Here is a 25675-nt window from a genome sequence, read left to right on the forward strand (position 1 = left end):
TTGATTCCTTCCAGAGAATTTTTAATTTCATTTATTGTGTTGTTCATCATTGTTTGTTTGCTCTTTAGTTCTCTAGTCCTTGTTAAATGTATTTTCTCCATCTATTTCCAAGATTTTGGATCATCTTTATTATCATTACTCTGAATTCTTTTTCAGGTAGACTGCCTATTTCCTCTTCATTTGTTTGGTCTGGTGGGTTTTTACCTTGCCTCTTTGTCTTCTGTGTATTTCTCTGTCTTCTCATTTTGCTTAACTTACTGTGTTTGGGATCTCCTTTTCATAGGCTGCAGGTTTGTAGTTCCCATTGTATTTGGTGGCTGCTCCCAGTGGGTAATGTTGGTTCAGTGGGTTGTGTAGGCTTCCTGGTGGAGGGGACTGGTGCCTGTGTTCTGGTGGATGAGGCTGGATCTTGTCTTTCTGGTGGGCAGGACCATGTCTGAGGTGTGTTTGGGGGTGTCTGTGAACTTATGATTTTAGGCAGCCTCTCTTCTAATGGGTGGGTTTGTGTTCCTGTCTTGCTAGTTGTTTGGCATAGGGTGTCCAGCACTGTAGCTTGCTGGTCGTTGAGTGGAGCTGGGTCTTAGCATTGAGATGCAGATCTCTGGGAGAGCTTTTGCTGTTTGATGTTATGTGGGGCCAGGAGGTCTCTGGTAGATCGATGTCCTGAACTTGGCTCTCCCACCTAAGAGGCACACGCCTGACACCTGGCTGGAGCACCAAGACCCTGTCAGCTACACGGCTCAGACGAAAAGGGAGAAAAAAAGAGAAAGAAAGGAAAAAATAAAATAATTAAAAAATATTATTAAAAATAAAAAAGTCATAAAAAGAGAAAGAAAGAAAGAAGAGAGCAACCAAACCAAAAAACAAATCCACCAATGATAACAAGTGCTAAAAACTATACTAAAAAAAAAAAAAAAAGGACAGTCAGAACCCTAGAACAAATGGCAAAAGCAAACCTATACAGACAAAATCACACAAAAAGGCATACACATACACACTCACAAAAAGAGAAAAAGGAAAACAAAATATATATATATAAAATAAAAAAAGGAAAAGAGCAACCAAATCAATAAACAAATCTATCAATGATAATAAGCTCTAAATACTAAACTAAGATAAACATAAAACCAGAAACAAATTAGATGCAGAAAGCAAACCCTAAGTCTACAGCTGCTCCCAAAGTCCACCTCCTCAATTTTGGGATGATTCATTGTCTATTCACGTATTCCACAGATGCAGGTACATCAGATTGATTGTGGAGATTTAGTCCAGTGCTCCTGAGGCTGCTGGGAGAGATTTCCATTCTCTTCTTTGTTCGCACAGCTCCCAGGGTTCAGCTTTGGATCTGGCCCCGCCTCTGTGTGTCGGTCGCCGGAGGGCGTCTGTTCTTCGCTCAGACAGGACGGGGTTAAAGGAGCCACTGATTCGGGGGCTCTGGCTCACTCAGGCCGGGCGGAGGGAGGCACTCGGAGTGCGTGGTGAGCCTGCAGCGGCAGAGGGCGGCGTGACGTTGCGCCAGCCTGAGGCGCGCCTTGCGTTCTCCCAGAGGAGTTGTCCCTGGATCCCGGGACCCTGGCTGTGGCGGGCTGCATAGGCTCCCCGGAAAGGGGGGTGTGGAGAGTGACCTGTGCACGCACACAGGCTTCTTGGTGCCGGCAGCAGCAGCCTTAGCGTCTCATGCCCGTCTCTGGGCTCCGCGCTGATAGCCGCGGCTTGTACCCATCTCTCCAGCTCGTTTAGGCGGTGCTCTGAATCTACTCTCCTCGCGCACCCCGAAACAGTGGTCTCTTGCCTCTTCAGCAGCTCCAGACTTTTCCCCGGACTCCCTCCTGGCCAACCGTGATGCACTAACCCCCTGCAGGCTGTGTTCACGCCGCCAACCCCAGTCCTCTCCCGGCGCTCCGACCGAAGCCCGAGCCTCAGCTCGCAGCCCCGCCTGCCCCGGCGGGTGAGCAGACAAGCCTCTTGGGCTGGTGAGTGCTGGTCGGCACCGATCCTCTGTGCGGGAATTTCTCCTCTTTGCCCCCTGCACCCCTGTTGCTGCGCTCTCCTCCGCGGCTCCAAAGCTTCCCCCTCTGCCACCCGCAGTCTCCGCCCGCGAAGGGGCTCCTAGTGTGTGGAAACCTTTCCTCCTTCACGGCTCCCTCCCACTGGTGCAGGTCCCGTCCCTATCCTTTTGTCTCTGTTTATTCTTTTTTCTTTTGCCCTACCGAGGTACGTGGAGGGTTTCTTGCCTTTTGGGAGGTCTGAGGTCTTCTGCCAGCATTCAGTAGGTGTGCTGTAGGAGTTGTTCCACGTGTAGATGTATTTCTGATGTATCTGTGGGGAGGAAGGTGATCTCCGCGTCTTACTCTTCCGCCATCTTGAAGGCGCCCCCCTAACATCCACTTTAATTTTGATGTGAATTTGGAGCCTCTGTGGATGATTTCATTTCGACCAATTATTGAACAACATTAAAGAAGAAGTCTGTGTGCTTTTTAGCAAACTCATTTAAGAGACATTTTCTTTAGCAAAGAATGAAATTCTGACCCGTTTGAGATGCACAGGTAACAGTTACAGTTGGGCTTTGGAGGCTCATTCAGGAAAAGAGGGTAAGGAGACATAATCAGGAAAGTAACATTTCAAATGAACTATTCAGAAGGTGGTCTGATTTAGAAGTATGTGGAAATGATGTGTAATCCATACAGCTTTGTTACCTTCTAAAGCTTTCACAGGGGGAAAGATTATCTTATCACTGTTGACTTGTTGACTTTTTATTGTTGTTTAACACATAAGCCGTTTCATACACACAGAATCCACATATTCATATTTAGAGATGTGTAAGGGAGACGTGTGGTCTCTGGGTCTGGGTGCAGGAGACCTGGGTTTTATTCTTGGTTCTGAGCTAATTGGCCCCATGACCTGGGGAAGGAAGGAACTCTCAGGGGCTCAATACTGCCCCCTAGAAAAGAGGAAGTTGAACTATATAACTTCCAGCATCCTTTTGTCCCGTCTTGTGATTTTTTTTTTTTTAAGATTTTTTTGATGTGGACCATTTTTAAAGTTTTTATTGAATTTGTTACAATATTACTTCTGTATTATGTTTTGGTTTTTTTGGCCACGAGGCATGTGGGATCTTAGATTCCCGACCAGGGATCAGACCCGTGCCCCCTGCAGTGGAAGGCAATGTCTTAACCACTGGACCTCCAGGGAAGTCTTCCTCTTGTGAATCTTTTATCAGCTACATTTTCCCTCTATTCTCTCTTTGTCATAGAGATACACATAATCACATTTTTGTTACCCAAAATATGATATCTATGTCATTTTGACAATCGCCCTTTGTATATTTTCAGACTTTCTGACCTTCTGAGTAATGACATTCAAGAGGAACATAAATTGAGGTGTTCCTAATTATTGGCTTCATTTTGGGGTTGTGTAGATGGACCTTCCACAAACCTGAAGTTAGCATTTTCCTCTGTTCAGTCCAGTCTCCATGAATGTATGGGATCCGTGACTGTTTGCTTTTTCTTTTCTTTCCCTCCTTTTTTCTTTTTTCAAAGAGCAATAATGTAGAAGCAGATGTTGCCTCCTTTCTCACAAATGCTGCACAGTGAATCATCTTAGCCTCTCTGTAAAATTTTAGCTTAATGGAGTCCTGGCATTTCTGATGAGACGAGGAACTTAATTTTATAGAACAACCTATTGAACAAGCTGTTCTTGGACATTCCCATCTCAACTAAATGTTAAAAGTATTAAAATTCACATTAGTGCAAGAGGAAATTTTGCATGGGGAATCCTTTAATACAGTGTTTTATGGCTCTATTAGCTGCACAGCAGCTGGTGACATGATGAATTTAATCCATTAAAAAATTCAGGAAGAGGTTTAAAAGTCAGCTTTTTAAAACATTATCTTGCTGCAAGGAAAGAGAACTTCTCCTCGGGCCCAGAAGCAGGCTGGCTTCACGCTGAGGCAGGTATGGGAAACGCACCTGCCCGACAAACTCACACGCTCCGAGCGTGGCCCCCAGAGAAGGGTTAGCGTGATGCATGAGGGATCAGGACGGGGGAGTCAGAAGAGGCTGAAACAGTTGAACATCTTTGACTTACATCTTCCACCTTCTCCTTGCTTTTCAAAGAAGGTTTCACGTGGATAATAAATGATGGTGTTGTTTTTAGATGGGTTAAGTATTTTTGTCTCGAGATCTGTATTTCTGTAAAATCAGAAATTCCCTGAGCCTTTAGTGATATAATTATTTATCTGATGAGGACATAAGTAAGAAGAGATTTCCCACCCTTGCTGTAAAATAAGCTTCTGTCAAATCACTTGGGTATAAAAGCTTTGGTCCAAGGGATCCAAGGTCTCACCTTAATGAAGTGCTCCCGATTTGTATATCTGGAGGGCATTGGGCGGGAGCCTGGATTCAGGGCAGTTAAGTAGCATCTTGGATGCCTTAGTAAGCCAGGGACCTGTCTGGGAGTAGATGAATGGCACTGTCGTGTCTTAACCACTAGCCTTAACGTTCTTCATTTTTCTTTCCAAATTGTAATTTGTTTTCCCAAAAGGAAAAAAAAAAGATAGTGTCCACCCCTGACAATAGATTTTGCAAGTTCCTAGGTAGGATGACTTGTTCTCAAAGTCAGGAGAATTTCTTTGTAACAAATAGGTATTTCTGAGCAGAGATGGTAACAGGTCACCTTGGATCAAATTGCCTAATATCTGTAAATGCGTTTGTTACTGCATTCAACCCTCATGAGCTGAAAAATAGGTAGCTTAACTTAGGAGCAGTTTTGCCTAAACAACTCATTTATATAATTCCCACGTTCATGTAAATTCCCTCATGTTATCTCACACTTAGCAGAACTTGATACAGGAGGGAAATTGCTATTCTTGCCGTATAGCTATCATGGATCATAAGAGCAAAACCAAATCCACTTCATCTGCCTTGCAGGAAATCTCTTCTGGTCCCTACAGTTTCAACAAACCTACAGGTTGAAAATGGACACAGCTGTTGCCTTCTCAAGTATAAAAATTGGTTTATTTTTCTTCTGACACGAAAGGCTTTACCTTTCTCAAAGTGCATGGGTTACTTGAGTGACAAAGGCCCTTCCTTCTGTTCTCTGGACGGGGACATGAACATTCTAAAGCTCTTACTTTCCATAATTCCTCCCCCACCTCCCAATGCTGCCAAAAGTTGACTTTGTCATGGAAAGTTTAGCGTATTATGAAAACAGTTGAACTTCAGAGCTGATGCTACTAGCGTGAGTGGAATCGGTTTGGATGGTATCTAATCCTATGTCTGAGATGCATCCCCCCACTTGCCTCCAACATGTTTACAAAGACGCCTTTCATGGGTGTGCAGTAATGTGTTTCATTTTCCAGTCTACATGGTTCCTAGTGACTGAGCCTGTTGTGAGAAGGGTTATGCAGTCTGAGAGCTCGACTAATGATACTGCCTTTTTTTTTCCTACATAAAATACACACACCACTAAAATGATTTCCATACTGAAAAAAATGCATAACCAAAATGTAGCCAATAGTATCATTGTCCCTGTGCACATTTCCATGTCTATACTATTTTCAGAAGCAAGAGAGATTGTGGGGAGGGCTAGAAGACAGAGTTAGAAGCGGAGTGGGGGGTTGGAGGCCAGGACCCTTCTTTTCACCACTCTCTTGCCTGAGGTCGGGGGTAGCGGGTCCTCAGAACCATCAAACTCTCTTTGTTTTTTAAGGTGATTTTTAAATTATTTTATTTTATTTTTATTGAAGTATAGTTGTTTTACAATATCGTGTGAGTTTCAGGTGCACAGCATAGCGATTCAATTATATGTATGTGTATGTGTGTGTGTGTATAATTATATATTTTCCTCTTCAGATTCTTTTTCCTTATAGGTTATTACAGAATACTGAGTATAGTTCCCCGTGCTATACAGTAGGTCCTTGTTGGTTATCTATTTCCATCAAGTTCTCTTGGGAGAAGCCTGAGAAAGTTGGGCCTGGTGACCTGTTCCTTTAGGCCTGGCGGAGGCTGCAGTTCCCTAAGGATGGGTTCTGGCAATCCCAAAATGAATTCCCAGGAAGCCCAGGAAGTGCTCAGGGTTAAAACAGGGCTCCATGGATGACTTTGTGAAATACCACACGGTTGTGTAAGTCAGTGCATCTCCAAGTTTCTGTGCACGTGGAGACCAGGGAGTCCTGATAAGATGCAGGTGCTGACTCAGCGGGCCTACTTGGGGCCCGCAGTTCTGCATCTCTAACTAGCACCCGAGTGATGCAATTTTACGGATCCAACAACCATATTTTGAGTGACAATGCTTATGAGATTCTTTCTGCCTCTTAGTCTGTTAAAGGTGCTAAGAAATCCTCCACGAATTTGCTGAGTTTTATTTGTCTGACCGTCATTTACAAAACTATGTAGCTTCAGAACAGTGATGAGAGCTTTTGGAATAGAGGTTAGGAAGCATTCCATGAAGAGCCTCATGGTATTTGGCTGCATCATCAATCAAGAATTCTGTTTATTTTGTGTGAGCGTGTGTGCGTTGGGGTGTGTAAGTGTGCCATGCAAGTCTGGGGGCAGATGGCCATTTGCACAGATATCCACAAGATCGTTTCCCGTCCTGTATGGGAGCCTCTCAGAACCTTGTGGGCTCCATGTCAAGAAGTGGAGTCTCTTTCCTCGCCTCTAACTGAACTTGTGCCCGGTGACAGTCTCCCCGAGTAGAGCAGGCAGGAGTGTGATTGGTGAGGTCCTCAAAGGAGATTCAATTCCCACCTGCTCTCTCTCTGAGCCTTCAGTCACCAGGTGAGAAGAGGAAGGTGAGAGAGGGAGGGGGGAGGGGAGGGAGGAAAGGGAGGGGAGGGGGAAGGGGAAGGAGGGGAGGAGAGATGCCCGAGGAGCCCCAGCTGTTCCAGCATGCGGGGGTTTGAATCTCCCCAGCCCAAGCACTAAACTTGAGTCAAAAGCTTTCAAGATGACCTCAGTCAGACCTCAGCTCCAGCCACAGGTGGGCTGCAACTGTATGAAAGACCTCCAGTGAGAAGGGCCTCGCTGAGCCCAGTTGGCCCCCAGATTTATAAGCCAAATAAGTGATGGTTATTGTTTCAAGCCACTGCTGTGGAGTGATTTTATGCAGCAATAGATATCTGAAGGAGTCCAGATAATAAAGATCAGATTGAGGACTTGCTTTTTTATATTCACTTAGGGCCAAAGAAAGACTGGGTACAATCTTTGTTTGAGCTGAGATAAAAAACGAGTTACTCTTAGAATTTTCGTGTGGATGGAGTTCTCATCCACAGCATGGGTGCCGTCTCCCCTCATCCCCTTCCAAGGATGAGGGTGTATTCCATGATGCCAGAGGACACATCAGATAAACAAGCAGACACCCATTAAAATGAATGAACGTCGACATTTTTCACGCTTATTTGTTATTAACGACAGGGAATGGGAAGGTGCAATTCGAATAGTTTGTTATTGTTATACATTTGTGGCAATATATTATAGTTTACGCCTTGGCTTGGAAGTTGATTACAAGTTTTATGAGACTGAGTGCCTGTTATTGGCAATCTTGATGTTTTCTTTTCCCCTGTAACATGTCACAGACAATTGATTTATATGTAGGCAATGATTTTCTTTTATATTATACCATTTCAATAAAAAAATTAAAGAAGAAAGTGTGTAGTGGGGAGCAGAAGGAGGATAATGAAGGTTATATCAGTCAATATGGAAGGATTTTGAAGTATATTAATAATATGTATTCTCTCTGGAATCCATTCTCGGGACACTTTATATTCTTTGCAAGAGACAAAACAAGTCATCAGGGACTTTTTATAAACACAGGTGGTGCTTATTAACTAGGAAATAAAAATTTTACACTTCTGATGATTAGCCTAGACAAGTTTTCATGAGCTCCTGCACTTTGGGAACATGGTGTTTATTTTCTTTCCTAGTTTTCCTCTCAATTCTGATGACTTTCCTTCTCTATGAACAGCTGGAGTTAGTGGTGTCGTGATACCTAAAATATCTCGGACAGATTTTTGAGGGACGGTATTAGCAATCTATTTGACAACGATCGTCATAGTAAAACACGACACTCTGCAAATTTTAACAGACATGGCCGTGAACCTCAATGCAAATAAAGGCTTCACATGTGAAGAGAGAATTAGGATTTACATCGACAAATAATTGGCTAAAAAAGGGAAAATCCAAGTTGCCTGTTCTCTCATTGCCACACACTGCTTGTGTGATTTTTTTCTTAAAATGGGAAGACACATTTCAAAAATGTGTTTATGGTTCTGAAATGTAAAGTTTCCTAAAGATTATTATGTAATAATTTCATTTAAAGAAAAACCTTACATATTACAACTGAGAATACATATTTAAATGTGTAATGAGTGTTTGTATTAACATCTAAAAGCATAGGATAAATACACATTTAAAAAATTAGGACCCAGCAACCCACTTGGGAAAAAGATGCCTAAACAAAAATGGAAGCACGTTTGTATTTATACACGGTACCAGCTGCCACTGATGCTCTTCCCCAGGCCTCAGCCCTTGTCGAGGTTCACTCGCAATGGAGATGCACAGTAACCGTGAATAGTGGTAGTTTCCTACCTTGAGTTACTGTGGCTTTGTGTTTTTCTGTTTGAAGGATTTCTCCAGTGTGCTTAGCTCACAGGCATGGCAGCCTGAGGATTTAACACCCCTAGGAGTGTCTATGGATACATACCCCAGCTTCCCCTTTCCTTAATGGGACATTTCTAAGGCATGTTATAAATATTTTCTCAGAGATGGAGCCCTACTCTCTAGTAGCTTTAAACCACTAATTAATTAATCATTTATTGTTTTTTTTATTCCTGCCCCATATTACTATCCTTACTTTCTCATGTATGCTTCCCAGAATCACATCTCAGATAACTTTCTATACCGAGTACTTGTTGAGGGTCTGCTTTCAGGAAAACCCAAAGCAGAACACACATTATCTTATAATATAAAGAAGACGAGTATGTCTCAAAACTTACAGGATGTGACTAATATACCCTGGTTAAAATTTGTAGCATTATAAATTTTCATCATTAAAAAAGAAAGAAGAAATATAAGAATTAAGTAATTCATTAAAAAAGTAAGAAAATATCTAACAACCATATCTAAGAAAAGTAGAGATAAGAAAGTTATACAGATAAATACACTTGCAAAATAAATTTACTAGAAAGCACATACAAAATAAAATTAGTTATAAGTCTAAGAATTTGTTTTTTGGAAAAAATGAAAAATGGGCAAATGTCTGGAATTTCTGGTAAACAATAACAACAATAAAACAAAAATGAGAAAAGAAAAAAGTAATAGAAGAAAGTGATTATTACATCAGATATTGAGGAAATATAATAATTTAAAGAAGAAGCCACACTTGTTTATGGTAATAATTTGAAAACCTTGGCCAGATAATTTTAAGGAAAATATGAGTGATCATAATTAACTCAAGAAATAGATAGCTGAATATTATCATGAAAGAAATTAACAATTTTTTAAAGAATTTAAAAATGCTCTAGGGCTGGATTATTTTGACATAACTTTTTTCAGACTTTCAAATCATAGCTCATTTCTATGCTACACAAGCCATTTTTAAGCATAGCTGGGGAGCTTTTCAATTCCTTTTATAAAAATACTGTAAATTTGATGCCAAAACTTAAAAAAGATAAATCAAAAAGGAGTAAAACCACTGAACAGTTTTTCTTCTGAATATGCTTAAAATAATGAAAAATATCTACAATCAAAAGGCAATAGTTTACAAGGCAGTAAAGAGCTAGAGGCATTGCCATTAAATTAAGAACAAAACATGGATGTATGCTATTGCCACTATCAATTTACGTTGTCCTGAAAGTTCCAGCTATTAAAAATAAGGCAAAAAGAAAAAAGTATACAAGAGGTAATATGCTTGTTACTGAGAAAAAAACCCCTGCTGTTTGTAGATGGCATGGTTGTCTTTCTAGAAATTGCAGGAGAGCGACTGAAAAACTTCTAACACTAAAAATGTTAGTGAATTGATTAATTAGATTAATGGCTCTTGTAACGAAGAGACCCCAAATATAATAGATTAAATAAGATAGAACGCCTCTTACAACAGTCCAGGGATCATTGGTCAAGAATAGCAGACCTGGGACTTCCCTGGAAGTCCAGTGGTCAGGACTCTGCGCTTCCACTGCAGGGGGCACGGGTTCAATCCCTGGTCGGGAACTAAGATACTGCAAGCCGTGTGGTGTGACCAAAAAGAAAGGCAAACCTGCTTGGCTCCTGTGATTAAGAGACCCAGTGTCCTTCTATCCTGCACCCATTAGTCCTTGAGAACAGGCACTGGTAAGCATCCTCCGTAATGGGCCGGGAGGTAAATGTTTTAGGTTTTGAGGGCACGTGAGGTCTCTGTCATGTTTTTCTCCTTCCTTCCCTCTCTTCTTCTCCTCCTCCTCTCTCTCTTTCTTTTTACAACCATTAAAAAATTTTAAACCGGTTTTCCCTGGTGGCGCAGTGGTTGAGAGTCCTTCTAACGATGCAGGGGACATGGGTTCGTGCCCCGGTCCGGGAAGATCCCACATGCCGCGGAGCGGCTGGGCCCGTGAGCCATGGCCGCTGAGCCTGCGCGTCCGGAGCCTGTGCTCCGCAACGGGAGAGGCCACGACAGTGAGAGGCCCGCGTACCGCAAAAACGAAAACAAAAACAACAACAACAAAAAATTTAAAACCATTCTTAACTCATGGACTATACGAAAATCAGGCCACAAGTCAGGGTTGGTTCACGGGCCAGTTTGTTCACTCCTGCTTTATAATATTGTTTACTTCTTCCTGGTTAAAGATGGCTCATCGAGTCTGTGTTCCAGGAGAAAAACGCAAAGCTTTTTCTGGAGATGATCTGGAAGTTGCACATATCACTTCCATTCACATCCCATGGGCCAAACATGGTCACCAGCCTACGCACAGCTGCCAGGGAGGTTGGCAAATCCGGGTAGCCACGTGACCGAGAAAAAGCAAAGAATATACTTGGATGGGACAACTATAAATTTGACTTCCTGGTTAACATAAGAACTAAAAAAACCCAGTACATTCCTGAATATAAGTAACTACCCATTAGAAAATATACTGAAAAGTGGACCAAAATATCTCTAATAAATACCTTGAAATTTTTGAACCCGAAATGTTTAGGATCTACTTAAAGAGAATTAAAATTTATATATTGAAGAAAGTCAACTTTGACCAATTAGAGGAAAAACACACAAAATTGCTAGATGGAGAGACTGGGTATTTAAAATATATATGTCAATTTTCTCAAATTAATTGGTAGGTTTAATGCAATACTCATAAAAATTCCAACAAGATTAACTCTGCCTGTTTGATAAGGTGATTCTGAAATGTATGATGATTCAGAAAAATAAATGGGAGAGAATTCTCAGAAAAAAATTTTGAAAATCAGTGAAATGAGAGGAACTTGATCTACCAGATACTTAATTGTCAGTCAAAGGGGGGTTCAGAAGAGAGACTGTAGTTGGAACTGTGCCAGCCCATTGCCCCTTCTAAGTAATATTTTTAGGTCACAGAATCTTGGGAAACAGAAGATCCTAATTCAACCACTTTCTCTGTGACCTTAAGCAAGTGATTTAACCAATCTGAGCATTGATTTTATCATAAAACGAAGCCAAGAATACATACTTTATAGGAGTTTATTAAGGATTAGCATTTGTTCTGTGCTACTTCTCTACCATCCTACAAACTCTTGGAGTAAAAGACTTCATCTAACTAAAATTATGCTAAATGCAATATTCCTGGTATAGGCACGCCACCTAGGGCTGGTGCTGGTGCTGGGGAGAACTGGTAAATTGGCACGACCTTCTCCTGACTGGCTACAGAGTTGCATACAGCAGTTTACTTACGAAACAATTGTCAGTTTGGGGAAAGAAAGCTGTTCTGAATTTTAGTTCTCTCTATTTCTAGCTGCATGATATTGGGGACTAGACTTAGTTTCTCTGTGCCTTTATTTCCTCATCAGTCATAATTCAGATAATAATGGTGATGCTAAAATAACAGCAAGAAGTAACTTATTGGTCATTCGCTCTGTCCCAGGCACAAGGTGCTTATGATACATTAAATCACTGAATTGTTCACACACATCTTAAGAGGCAGGTACCACCACCACCATCATCATGGTTATTATTTGCATTTTGCAGATGAAGAAACAGAGATAAAAAGATTTCTATGACTTGTCAAAAGTCACATGGCGGGCTTCCCTGGTGGCGCAGTGGTTGAGAGTCCGCCTGCCGATGCAGGGGACACGGGTTCGTGCCCTGGTCCGGGAAGATCCCACATGCCGCGGAGCGGCTGGGCCCGTGAGCCATGGCCGCTGAGCCTGCGCGTCCGGACCCTGTGCTCCGCAACGGGAAAGGCCACAACAGTGAGAGGCCCGCGTACCGCAAAAAAAAAAAAAAAAAGTCACATGGCTATTTAACGTGGCCTCGGGCAGCTCTTCGCCATCAGGGTACCACTCTTTGTGTACGGTGTGGCACTCAATGAACAACTGTGGCATCTGGGTTTGAAGAGATGAATGGGAATATGGGAGCTCACATTACAGAGGCAGTAAATGGAAGTTGGACACTGTGATCTAGCTGGTCTGTCTTGTTGTACAACTTTTATTTAAACAAAGGCTCAATGTATCCTTGAGGTCAGGGACTATATCTTGTTTGCAAAGTACTAAGGACAGTGCTTGGCATATGGCAAACATGCAATAAATGAGGCTATGAATGTGGTGGGTTCACCATTGTCACTAAAGGGTCTAGCAGGTGCCTGACTCTTTATCAACCTCTCAGTGAATATTTATTGATTGAACACATGCTTTACTAAGGTCTCTGATCTTCAGATGTCTTTGATATTCCTGGGTTTTCCTACAGTTAAAATTTTAAGACAGTGAAAGATACTCCACAGTGAAAAGGCTTGTAGCCATAAATCGGTGTTTGTCTGTTTTACAATCTTTCCTATTTAAATTTGGTTTAGAACTCATGAGTTTGTAAGGGAATGGTAACAGCCTGAAATAAAGACAGTGAAACCCCAGCTCACTTTGAATCAACAAACATTGCTTGAATGTTAAGGAGTAGTAACTGATTATTTTGCAGAATACTATAATTGTGAATTATTTTGATTCAGGTGTTTTATTACAGATATGCGTTGTTACCAGTTTCACACAATTCAGTGAAATTGTACATTTCAGAAAAAATGATAGATTTCAAAGCAAATATATACTTTTCTTGTAGTTTCCCGTATGACCATTTTCAATTGTGAATCAAATGTTTGAGTTATGACAATGAAGATAGCAATGAGGTTTTTAAGAGTTTCATGGGTTCACCAAAGTTCACTTGTTTTAATCTTTTCTGAAAAATTTGGCTAGAAACTGCTTTATGATTATAAAGGTTACCAAGTAGAAATGTCCTGGAAAAATATTGTTTTACTGGGGTAGACAAAACGATTTGCTGGGCAAAAATAAATCCACTGGAGGCAACAGATGTTTAAAAATGGTGTTTTATTGCAGAGTTTTGTTTGCTAGTATAGATGGTGCCCCTACTGGGACTGGTTTCCAGTACTTTGCTGTGCCATTTTAGATTCTCTTATCTGTAGCCGTATATGGTTTAGTCATGGGGAAATGGGGTGTCTATGTCTGAAAGAAGTCACCGTACTTTATCAACTCTTGGAGAGATGCATCCTTAAAGATGAGCAGAGTACTAGCGGAGAGAGAGCCGCGGCTGGGAAAATAATTCCTGCACTTTCTATATGAGCGTTCAATATCATCCCCAAATCGCCATTTGAGATCTCGACTTATTGAACCTAATGGAGACGGGAATGGTGAGGTTGATGGTGACGATAAGGTGCAGCTTCTCCGAGGTCACAGGCTAGGTTAATTCCCTTCCAAAGGGATGGAGGCGAGAAGGAGAGGTAGAAGGGTGAGGGCAGCCCTTCAGCTCCTCACTTGCCAGCTAACCGGGAACACTTTCTAATGACTGTCCCTGACTCCATCAAGGGCATTTCTTCCATTTAATGAGCACATGGGAAGCAGGCATGGCTCAAGTGCAAGGGTTCAGTTTGCAGTCAGCCACAAATCACATTTCATTTATCAGGCCTCACAGATGACAGGATATCATCGAATCCCTGGAGAACCATATTCATTAAAAAGAAATCTTAAGTAATTACAACCATTAATTGACTTGAAACAGTTTCTGGTGGATAAGGTTTACATAATTCATTTGCCAGACAAAACAAGCCTCATCGCATCCGGAAAAAGCTATTTCCAAGCTTCCCTCTATCTGACACTGTGTGGTCCTGGAAAGGGGGTTTATCAACTACAGCCTTCCCTCCCCCACTTTTGGGGAGACAGGAAACAGTAATTTGTACAGTGAGAAATGGGAACCTGAAAGAATTTGACAGACTCACTTTGGGGTCCATATGATGGTTCTGTAGCACTTTTTCACTCACCTTCTTCCTAAAACTGATGAATGAACATAAAAATGGGTTGAATTAATCGAGAACTCTCTGAATTTACGGTTTTAGGAGGCAGACATGGATCCAAGACAGGGCTTTTCCAAAAAAGCTGAGCAACCGTTTAGGACAAGGTCAAGATTCAGTCCAAGACCTCCACTGTCACCAAAGTAACTTGCACGAACAACTGCTCTTGTCAGATCAATATTTTGTCAACATTCTCAGAGATGAGTCATAAATTCTTTAGCTCTAAGTTTTTAAAATGTGGAAATATATTTGGAGAAAGAGATCGTGGAGAAGCGATAGCAAACACTTTCTTTTGTTCGCTGTGACATATAATTTTCTAACCACCTGGCAACACTGGCAACGTGATACAACCATGGTATCAGGCTTCTGCTGTATCAGCACCTAGTTTTGGAGAAATGATTCAGAGCTCAGATAACAAGAAAGTATCTTCTAATACAGTCTAAGGTCATTGTTGGGCTATTAGGAGGATGGATGCTGGTAATTCTCAGGAAAATAAGAAAAAAAGCACAAGGCTATAGAGCTTTTGAGATGGCTCCACTTTATTGCATGGCCCCAGGGAGAGTTAGTAAGGCTTGTAGGACTCACGGGGGTGGGGTGGGGGGGGTGGGGGGGCACTTCACACCCAAGAGTGAGAGTCTCTGAAGTTTGGTTCTCCCCAGTCAAGCCATAGACTGGCCACCTCAGTATCCCTGGAGAAGCTTATTGAGGTGAATCTCCTCTGGGGTGGGGCGAGATCTTCCCTGTGGCTGGGAGCTGTGGAATTTCTCAGCAGGGGGAGGAAAGAGGAGTCTTCTGACCTGTTCTCAAGGGGACATCTCTCCCAGGGGCTTAGAGTTACTGGGGCTTCAGATCCAGCCTCCTGATGGATGGTGTTGGTTTGCCTCCTATTGTTACATGGGCCTCCTGATCATCGCAGGGGAGGACTGAGCCAGCTGACCTGCCTTCTCTTACTAGGTTGGGGTAGAGAAATGCTGGGCCTGGACTGCCTTTCCCTGCTGGTGGAGGGACATGAGACACCCTGCCTTTATGCTGTCCCCCCAGTCGTGGGACCCCAAACCAGGTGGCTTTTATCTCAGCCCCTTTCAGAGTTCTCCTCTGCTTGCCTCTTGTGTTATTTCTAGATTTACAGTTATACTTCGCCAGGAGCAGCAAGGAGAAATGGGTCTATGCTATGGACAGACTTTAAGAAAATAATTTTCATGCTACGTACTGCCTGGGACTCTGAATCTGGAAGTAATAAGGCAAAGACACAGAGGCTGAGTCCTAATTACCTTGGGAGTGGTTAGACATGGAGCATGATAAGAGAGGTTATATGATGCCTCTAGACACGGGGTCCTGGGGAAAGTTGGGTTCCGTACACAGGAGTGTGACTGGAAAGGGCTAACTTTGCGTGTTTCAATTTTGAATTTTGGTCCAAATTACCCCTGTTATAAGCTTTATAAGCTTTTTATGAAGCATGACAAATTTCATGAGAGGAAGGCGACTTCAAGCCTTCCAGTTTTTAAGGGAGTTTTTGTTTGTTTGTTTGATGTGGACCATTTTTAAAGTCTTTATTGAATTTGTTACAATATTGCTTCTGTTCTATGTTTTGGTTCTTTGGCCAGGAGGCATGTGGGATCTTAGCTCCCCGACCAGAGATCAAACCTGCACCCCTTGCAATGGAAAGTGAAGTCTTAACCACTGGACCACCAGGGAAGAGCCTGTGAAGGAGTCTGACTTATTCAATATCCTATAAGAACTTTGCAATGACAGTAATTTAGCAAATAAATATCATGGTTTGGAATAAAGTGTCAATCATGAGAGGCTAAAAAAAATTTTTTTCCCATGGAAAAATCTCATAGATATATATATTTTAAAGTTGATTTGAGAACAAGAGAAAGCTTTTGCATATCTGACAAGGTAGATGTGTTTTGATGAGAGACGCCATCCATATTTCAGCTCTACCGATATTGCCACAAATGGAACATATTTTTTCTAACAAAGATGCGGACATAAGTAAAGGACTGTGACTAAATAGAGTCACAGGAAAGGTGAGGCCCCACAGCTTATCCCTTAGACTGATTCATGACACAGGATTTAAATCGAACAATCCAGTCTCCTAATGCAGTGGTTCTCAACTTGGTTTCTTATCAGAATGCCAGGGACTCTTCGAAAGAATATCCCCAATACTAGGCTGTACCCGAGTCAGAGTCTTGGGGAGTGGGACCCAGGCATTGGTAGTTTTTTAAGCATCCAGGTGATTCCAATGTGCAGCCAAGGTAGATGGCCACTGCTCCAGAGGCAGGTAACTACCATCAACAGGTCCCTCAGCCCACTCACCCTGAGAGGAAGGGGCATCTGCTGGGCATCGTGGCCTCTCGGTGATCCTGTCATTCACTCTGCTCAAGGACTCCAGGCCTTATCAGCTTTGGGTACAATTTAGAGCCTTTCCATTTGCCTTAGTGATTTTTAGAGCAATATTTAATCAGGCAAATACCATCAAAGAGAGAAAAGATGGAAAAAGAAATTTCCATAAGGCGTGATATGAATAAGTAAGTGAAAAAACAATCTCAAGTTTAAAAGTGAAGGATGGGAAGTCAAAGCCTGTGAAATTTTATTTATACAAAAGAATAAAAAGACCTATTTCAGAAGGATTGATTTAAACGTATGTTTTTCAGCTTTTCCTGTTCCTTGAACATGAAACTGCTTCTAACTCAAAAAGATTTAAGATAGGTAATTATTAAATAAACACTCTTTACCTTCCCTCTGCAAAAAACCAAAAAGCCAAGTCCCCATTTTATTTATGGTAAACCAAATTATTTTCAGTTAAGAATAGTGGCAACCGCATGAAACAGCTTATCAGATACGTCAGCAGGAAGGTATGAGCTCTACAACGGCATTGCAAAAAGTCCCCAAAGAAAAAACAATAACAGAAAAATGACAAAACACAAACAAAATAAGAAAACGCCAGATATTTACAGCCTCCGTCTGAAATGTGACCTCTTCCACGTTCAGCATAAAACAAACCTAGAGAACATTTCTCAGTGCGCATCGCAGATGAAGCTGGTGCTAGCCAGTTGGAGGGCGGAGACACTCATTCCAAGAAGGGAGAAATGCACAGTTAGCAACTTGCTGGGATTATAACAATGTCTTGGGTTTTTCTGCAGTTCTGTTACTGAAAATGACACAGAGTAAATGCTCTGATATGGTCGTACAGAAACGACTTGTTTGTCACCACATTTCAGAACAAAGTACTCAGAGCCACAGGCACCGGGTCTGGGAAAGCAGAGGTGGATGGCCACGCAGCCAGGTGAGGGGTGTTTACCTTTGTGAGGTCGGCGGACGGAAGCAGGGCTCTAGAGCCTGGACGCTTCTGCACTAATGAGTCTTCTAATAATCAGCTCGTGGTTTTCTGTTTAACTTCAGATCCATCCTGTGCCGGGTTTTATTCTTTCTTTTTTTATGGCTGCTATGAGGACTCCCTGAGGAAGTAGAAGCAGCAGCCTTCTGAGGTTTCACTCCCTGCACAGATCCATCAGCTCCTCAGGATGCTCCTGGCTGGGCTCGTTTTCCTGATTGTGGAAGTCTGGAGAAGTATCACTTTCCGTCCCACTTCCTGGCTCCCTCTTTTCAATGAGCTGGTCCTGAACTCCTGCCAATGCACTTGCTGCAGCTGCTGAAGTAACTGAGGGTTTACTGAAGAGCCGCTCCTTCTATCGTTTTTTGCTATTGGAGTATTTTGGTTCGTCAGGTACTGATCCCAGCCACGAATAGTGTTGCCATACATCTGAGTGCCTTCCAGGTAGCTTCCTTCAAAAGCACAGATCTGGCTCTCCAAGTTGGCCAGTGTCTGCGCCTGTTCCTGCTTCCGCTTCCCGAGCCCCGCCTGCACGTGCCGGCTGTCCGGGATCTGCGGCAGCGCCGCCTTGTGCATCGCCATGTTGTACTCTCGTGGATAGATTTTTAAAAATAATTTCAAGCCAAAGGTTTTTTTTGCTTTTTTTTAAAGTCCCAACGTTATTTTAGACAATTTTCTGTGCCATTTAAATAAGATGGATTAATAAATTCATGTTTGCCTAATATTTCTATTTGAAATCATACATCAAAAATACCACAGGGTTCCAAATTCTATGATCTGGAGACGAAACAAAAAATACTGTTTTTGAAAGAGGAAAGGCCCTCTGAGCACACAGCAGGGAGGCCGTCTGCCAGCTGAGAGGAGAGTCCTTACCAGATACCACATCTGCAGGACCCTTGATCTTGAACTTCATCGCTCTCAGAACTGTCAGAAATAAATATCTTTTGTTTGAAAAAAAAATTCCGTTTTAGGTTCTGTATCAAGCAAAGTTCCCACGCTCATTTAGCACCTTTTCCCCTTGTCATCCTTGAATGAACAATTGATTATTTGAGATGGAGGCAGTTTTCAGAGTTCAAAGTCAGAAGTTTTTCAGAAGGTCTAGGACAGAGGTACAACTGGGGCTGGCTGATTGACAGAATTGCCTAGAGAACTTTAGAAAATCCCAGCCTCTTGGGTCCCACTCCCTGAAAGCTCTGAGTCAGTGGGGTGAAGCCCCTGAATGTATACATTTTTCTACAGTTCCCCAATCAATTAAGGTGATTGGCTGCATTTGGTAACTAAGAAACTGAGAAACGGGTACATTTCCTGTGATAGAATCGAGGGAAAAAAAAAAAAAAAAGCCCTCACCCTGGGTAACACTTTATTCAGGGAAAGCTAGAAGTAACACTGAAGTATTAACTTTGCAATGATGGCCAGCACATTTTAAAAGGGAGAATGAAAACCCAGAAACTATTGGGGAGCATGCGATGCAAGGATTACATAAGTCATGAGGTATTTAGTATGTGAGAAAAGTGACTGACATCATTGGTGAAAATTAGCCTTGGAGAGGATACGAAGATTGTCTTCAAACATTTAAAGGACCCTTTTGAGGAGGAGTTGGGCTCACAGTGTTTTGGATGAGGAACCTTTGTCTTCAGCAAACTTCCCATGCGATTCTGAGGCAGACGGCCTGAGGACCTCACTGGAAGAAGTGAGCCGCTAGAGCTCTCCTGGGTGTGGGAGGGAAGCAGCCGGACATTTACAGGTGGTTTGGGTGCTTGAGGACGAAAGAACTGCTGGGAAGACTTGTATAAGGAGTCAACCAAGATGGATAAGGAAGGAAGGGATGGAGGGGAGGAAGGAAGGAAGGAGGGAAAGAAGAAGGAAGGAGTAAAAGAAGGAAGGAGGGAGGGAAGGAAAGGGAGGGAGGGAGGGAGAAAGGGAGGAAGGAGAGAGGCAGGAATGCTCTGGGTTCAGAGGGCCCACTTCTGATTAAATGATGCTTGTATGACTGTGCAATAAAGCTCAGCTGTCTGGAAACAAAGCAGAGAAAATGAAATGACATTAACGGGAAACTGGAAAGAAGAAAGGCCGGTAGAGTGAGGAGGGAAGGGGTAGAGGAAATTCTGGCTCTCGGTAAGAGCAGGTCAAAATGCAGGGTCTTGGCAAAGGGATTCTAGACGTGGAGTAGCCCCTACTTTTCATGGTCTGTGGGCTGAGGAGAGAGCAGTGCCTCCCCCCTCCCCCCGGAGCCAGATGTCCAACCTTTGCATAGGATGATGGCTTCAAACAGGAGTGCGTGTCAGAATCAAAGGAGGGCCTCTTGAAACACAGGGTGTTGGACCCACCCGAGAGAGATTCTGAGTCAGTAGGTCTGGGAGGGGCCACAGGGTTTGTTTCTTTGACGAGCTCCTGGGTGGGGCTAATTCTGTGGTCCTGGGGCCACACTTTGAGAAAGTGACCCAGGAAAAGCCAGGCTTCTGTTAAATTAACAGGCTTGGAGAGGATGAGAACATGAGAAACTCATCCACCAGAGGGGGTTCCCAAGGGCAGAGTAAACATGCCTGGGTTACAATGAGCTGCTCCAGGGCAAGATTTCGGGCATCCTTACATGACTGGGCATGAGTCGGATGGAGTCCAGGATGTTTTCCAGCAGCTGTAAGTCTGTATGAGCAGATCACACAAATCCATCACTAGTTACTTAACGCTGGCTTCCTTCTGTGTACGTCCAACTTTATCAGTGCCCGGCAGTTTACTTCTCTGTGCCTGAGAGGGGTTTTGATTCAGGTCCAGTACTGAGTAGGTGTCCTCAGGAAGAATGAACAGTTGGCAGCAGAGGCCTTTAGCAAAACCTGGTGGTATGAGTACTTTATGGTTTTTCTTAAAGATCTAGAATCTGTAATATCACGTACAAAGCCTTTCACAGGGTGGCTTTGGAGCATCTCTGCCATGAAGAAATCCCTCCTTCCTTTTCTCGACTTTGGTCACAGCAGATGGAGTCCCTTTCCTTGTGTGCACCATGCTTTCTCCAGTGTCAAGGCTTCACACGTTAGAATGCTTTTCCTCTTGCTTTTTGAGTTAACTTGTACTGTTTCTTCTAGTTAACTTTAGTGTCTCTTTGGGGAAAACTCTGCTCACCATCAAACTAGAGCACCTGGGCTTCCCTGGTGGCGCAGTGGTTGAGAGTCCGCCTGCCGATGCAGGGGACGCGGGTTCGTGCCCCGGTCTGGGAAGATCCCACATGCCGCGGAGCGGCTGGGCCCGTGAGCCATGGCCACTGAGCCTGTGCGTCCGGAGCCTGTGCTCCGCAGCGGGAGAGGCCACAACAGTGAGAGGCTCGCGCACCGCAAAAAAAAAATAAATTAAAAAAAAAAATCAAACTAGAGCACCTTTCTCCTTTTCTTTGACAACATGTCTCACTGGTGCGATTCCACATTTACTATCACTTTCCATGTTTTGACCACAACTCCGGAACGGCGGAGGGGTGACTCACTTGTCTGGTTGCTCCAGAACTTCTCTGTTTTTACAGTTCCACGTCCTGTGCCCCAGGAAGACCAGCGTGCTCGATCATCCTGGCCTTGTTCCCGCCATCCCCCCAGGTCTAGCACTTAGCTCTGTGATGGGAACATATTACGTGCTCAGAATATTTGCATTAAACAGAATGGAGTAATGCTTAAAGTGGGTAAAAAGGGAATCATCTTTGACTGTCAATATCCTTATGACCTCAACAAATATTACTTTGAGAAGGGAAAAAAGATGGCAAAAACTTACTATTCAAAGTGACTTTGGGGGTCTGATTCCAACCTTTCACCTTGAAAGTTGCTAGGTAGATTTAAGACTGAAGATATATGGTCAGAATGAATAAGGCCAACCTGCTGAGAATGGGGGTCTCCATCCACCCATTCATTCAGCAAACCGTACTGTTTTCTGCCTATCCTCAGAAATGAAATACTGTTCATTTTCTTGAGAGTTTTCAGAAATCACCTAATGAAATGCAAATACTTTGGTAGGACATAAGCTCTGTCAGCTGTAAGTCTGAAGTGGGAAGGGGGGATTACCTTGAGTACCAGGACAAGAAGAACTTCTAGGGTGGCCTGGGTTAGGCTGTGGTGACATCCTGTTTCTGTTTCGATGTCCCCTCTTCACCCACCTCCCTGGGGACATGAGTGTCTCTCTCAGTAAATATACAATCAGTGCTCCTGAAGAACTGAAGTGCTTACAGGAAACAAAATGTCCTGAGTAACTTGAATAAACAAACTCGGTAAGTCCTCTGTAAAATCCTTTGTCATTTTAAACAGACTCTCAAGTGTTGCAGAGTATTTAGGAACACAGCGTGTTTAAGAGCTAGCATCCAGGATTTCAATCTTCCAAACAAGAAAATTAGAAAGCAAGTCCTGTTCCCACCGAGACAGAGTAAAGGCAAAAGCTATTAGGATAACTCATCTTCTAGAATATTAAAAACACCCTCGCACGCTCTTCCAGGTCAGAAGAACAGAGAGCCCCTGGAGCTTGGAGTGGTAAGAACAGCTGTATGGCGGTGCCTCTCAGACAGGTACCTGGTAAGCTAGTGATTGCTCGTGAAGACAGGGATTAAAGTGAGGGGGAAGGAAGCAGCGATACTTCTCCTTAGACCGCGATTCCTACTTTACTCTCCAAGGATGCCTCTACTTCAGACTTTGGGGGAAAGGTGGGGAAAAGAAGAAGGTGAAAAGAGTCTGAGGAAATGGGGAAAGATGCTCCAGAGTGGTTTTCATCCACTCAGAACCAATTCCTTTGACAGAAGAGGAGCGCTGTTTTCCTTCACCTCAAACAGTGATGATGGAGGCGACTGGGGTAATCTTCAAAGCATTCTTGACCCGACAGCTATCTCCAAGACATGTGTCTGTTGCAAGAGGAGCCTGTGGGCAGAGTGGACCAGGCCAACCCAAATCTTTCAGTACTTGTTCCTTCTGGGTTACCTGTTGCTATGTAACAAATTACCCTAAAACGTCAGTTGCGGAAAACAACCACCGTTTTATTACAGTTCATGATTTTGTGGGCCAGGAATTCCAGCAGGGTTCCATGGGTGACTCTTCTGTCCCACTGGGCATCAATTGTGGTCATCTGGCATTGTATTCAGTTACCCGATGGGCTGGTCTGGAGGATCCAGGACAGATTCCTTGATGGGAGCTGTGGTCTGGGCCATGGCCCCCAAGACATCCAGGTTCTCATCCTTGAGACCCATGAATGTCACCTTACATGGCAAAAGGCACTTTGCAGGTGTGATTAAATCGAGACTTGTCAGATGGCGGGGATTAGCCTGGATTACTCAGGGGGGCCCTAAATGTAATCAGAACTGTCCTTATGAGAGGCAGGGAGATTGACTCTAGAGCAAGGCTTCGCGAGAATGGAAACAGGTCCCATGAGTCTGGCTTTGGAGCTGGAGGGAAACGACCATGAATCAAGGATCTGGGGGGAATACAGCTCTGGAAAAGGCAGGGAAACAGATTTGCCTCTGAGCCACTGGAGGGAGCGAGGCCCTGCCGACACCTTGATTTTGGCCTGATGTTGGACTCCTGACCTCCAGCACGATAAGAAGTACCAGGTTTGGTACAGCAGCCGTAGGAAATTAGTACAGCAGGGATGGTCGGAAGACTGGACTGCATGGAGGCTATTTGAACGGCATGCCTGCTGTGGCCTCTCCAGGGAGGGGGGTGGTCCCAGGACTCCTTCTGTGGCAGCTCAGGGTCTCAGAAGGAGTGTTGCCAGAGAGGAGTACAAGGTTCAGCACAGATCCTGCCCAGACCCAAGGGGAGGATCCCTGGTATGGACAGGACACCCTGGTACACAGTAGCTCCGTAACTGTCAGGGATGCAGCTCGCTGGCTCTCAGTGATCCCACTGTCCTTGGCCTGATGTCCCTTTGTCTAGGAAGGCTTCCTGAACTCCAGCCAATGCAACCACATTTTGTCCCCCAGGAAAAATAAGGGAGGAAGACAAAAGCAGTGAAGGACACAAGCCAGCTATCTTTTAAGGGCCTTCCTAGCAGCTGTTACCCACACTGCCACTTTCATGCCTGGCAAGAGAACAGTAAGGGCGTGAATCTTTCGTCTGGGTGAACAGGTGCCTAGCTAAGAGCCAGAGTTTCTTCTACTAAGGAAGACAGGGAAAACCATTAGCGGCTAGAACTTTGGCATCTGTGGCATGTGCCACACCTACAAGAAGAGATTAAAAACATGGGATCAGAAAGAAGAAAGACCTGATTTCGGACTGGATTTTAGTATGTGATACAAACACATTAACATTAGCACGTCACGACCCCCTTTCCAAAACCACATTAAAATCAATTTCAGGACGTGCATCGTGAAATGACTTTTCTTTTCCCTAAAATCTTTTCCTGGTAAAGTTGAGATATATCTTATGTTCATTCACGTCTTACATTTGGGCGATGATGGTAAGTATCTCATTGGATTTACTACCTCAAATTTATGAAGTAGATAACATCCTCAGGGTTCATAAGCGTTAGTCGTGTTGTTGAAGCTCAGAGCCAGGTCTGAAATCCAGATGGATCTGCCTTCAAAACCTGTGTCCTTACTGTTCGAAAATATTTCATGCTTCCTCAAAATATACCCAAACTTTTGCACTTTAGGAAAGAAATAACGTTAATGTGAAGGGCTTTCCCCATTTTCTCCTGCAGTAGATTATTGTTTGGTGGTAGACAGAGGTAATTTCAAACTGAGGAAGGGAGTGGGACTGTAATATAAAGAAAAATTCCAATGAAATACTGGTCCAGTCAGAGAATTTTGTGTAACTATCTAGTAACTAGGGGTCCTGGGTCCTTTCAGCGACACCACAGCTACATAGCAGGTCTCAGCTGAATTTGTGTTATAGCCTGGTGGGCAGCCAGTGTAAACCATGCAAACTGAACTTCCGTGCTTCTAAGTACTACGGCAGATTCCTGAATGCAGAGCAGATGGGAAAAATAAACTCAGACCATTTACATCTGTCGTATATTGAAGGGGAAAAAAGTCTCCATGTGGAAACATAGCATGATTGGGTATTAGAAGAGTGTATTTTTTAAATATGATACTTGAAGAAATTTGAATAACAAAATGTTATTGGGTAAAAGTGGGTAAGTACAGTGTCGGAATCCAAAGGTCTCCTAGAAGACAAGAGTTATCCTTCACCAGCATTCTAATTTAGTCAGATGTTCAAATAGTCAAGCCTTAAATTGAGGGGACGCATAACAGCATTTTGCTCCCAGATTTCATCTCAAGAGTAGACTTGAGTATTGTCATGACACAAATATATGCATACTGTTTATACGCCCAGAGGTTTTCCCCACAGTTCCTTCCCTGTATGACCTAGCAACATGAAAGAGATTTTGAAGGAAGCATGTCTATATGGCATCGATACACTCTGATCTGATAGAACATCTGCTCTCAGCAGCTAGCTCTTCTAGAGCGGTCTTAGACATCTGCGTAACTTTGTGACCAACAGCCAGCTCTGTTTACGTAGTCAGAAGCTTCAAAACAAGTTCCAGCCTGAGCTGAAAGCAGTGGTGTAGTTTAAAAGATCAAAGTCGTGAACTTCAGGATTTAAGCAGAAGAATGGTGAACTTCAACACCACCTTCTACCCCAGAGAAAGAAGTCAGTTGGACTTGGCTTTGTTGTTGGAAAACTGGAAAACCATCTGTGTTCATTGAAATCTGAACACGGAGTGAAATTAACCTCTAAATCCCATAAGGTCCTAAAGAAATCATCTATCTCTAAATTGCTGATTTATTCTCATTAATATTTTGGGACTTATTGTCAGGTATAATCATCACAGGAGACATAAAATACATCTCCTGCATGTTACGAGGTTTACCTTTA

At 43.2% G+C, this 25675-nt stretch overlaps 1 protein-coding gene and 1 pseudogene across 1 annotated transcript in view; one reads left to right on the forward strand and one right to left on the reverse strand.

Moving 5' to 3' along the window:
- Positions 1–12376, forward strand: part of SNRNP48 (small nuclear ribonucleoprotein U11/U12 subunit 48) — a 578580-nt gene extending 566204 nt beyond the window's left edge. The window contains exon 10 of the transcript XR_009521003.1: positions 12267–12376. The gene's annotated coding sequence lies outside the window, so the exon portion shown is untranslated. The remainder of the gene's footprint in view (positions 1–12266) is intronic.
- A 5392-nt stretch (positions 12377–17768) lies between these two features.
- Positions 17769–18425, reverse strand: LOC132431822 (chromatin modification-related protein MEAF6 pseudogene; annotated as a pseudogene).
- Positions 18426–25675: the final 7250 nt, after the last annotated feature.

Source organism: Delphinus delphis, chromosome 10 (assembly GCF_949987515.2).
Source record: "Delphinus delphis chromosome 10, mDelDel1.2, whole genome shotgun sequence".
Classification (NCBI taxonomy): domain Eukaryota; kingdom Metazoa; phylum Chordata; class Mammalia; order Artiodactyla; family Delphinidae; genus Delphinus; species Delphinus delphis.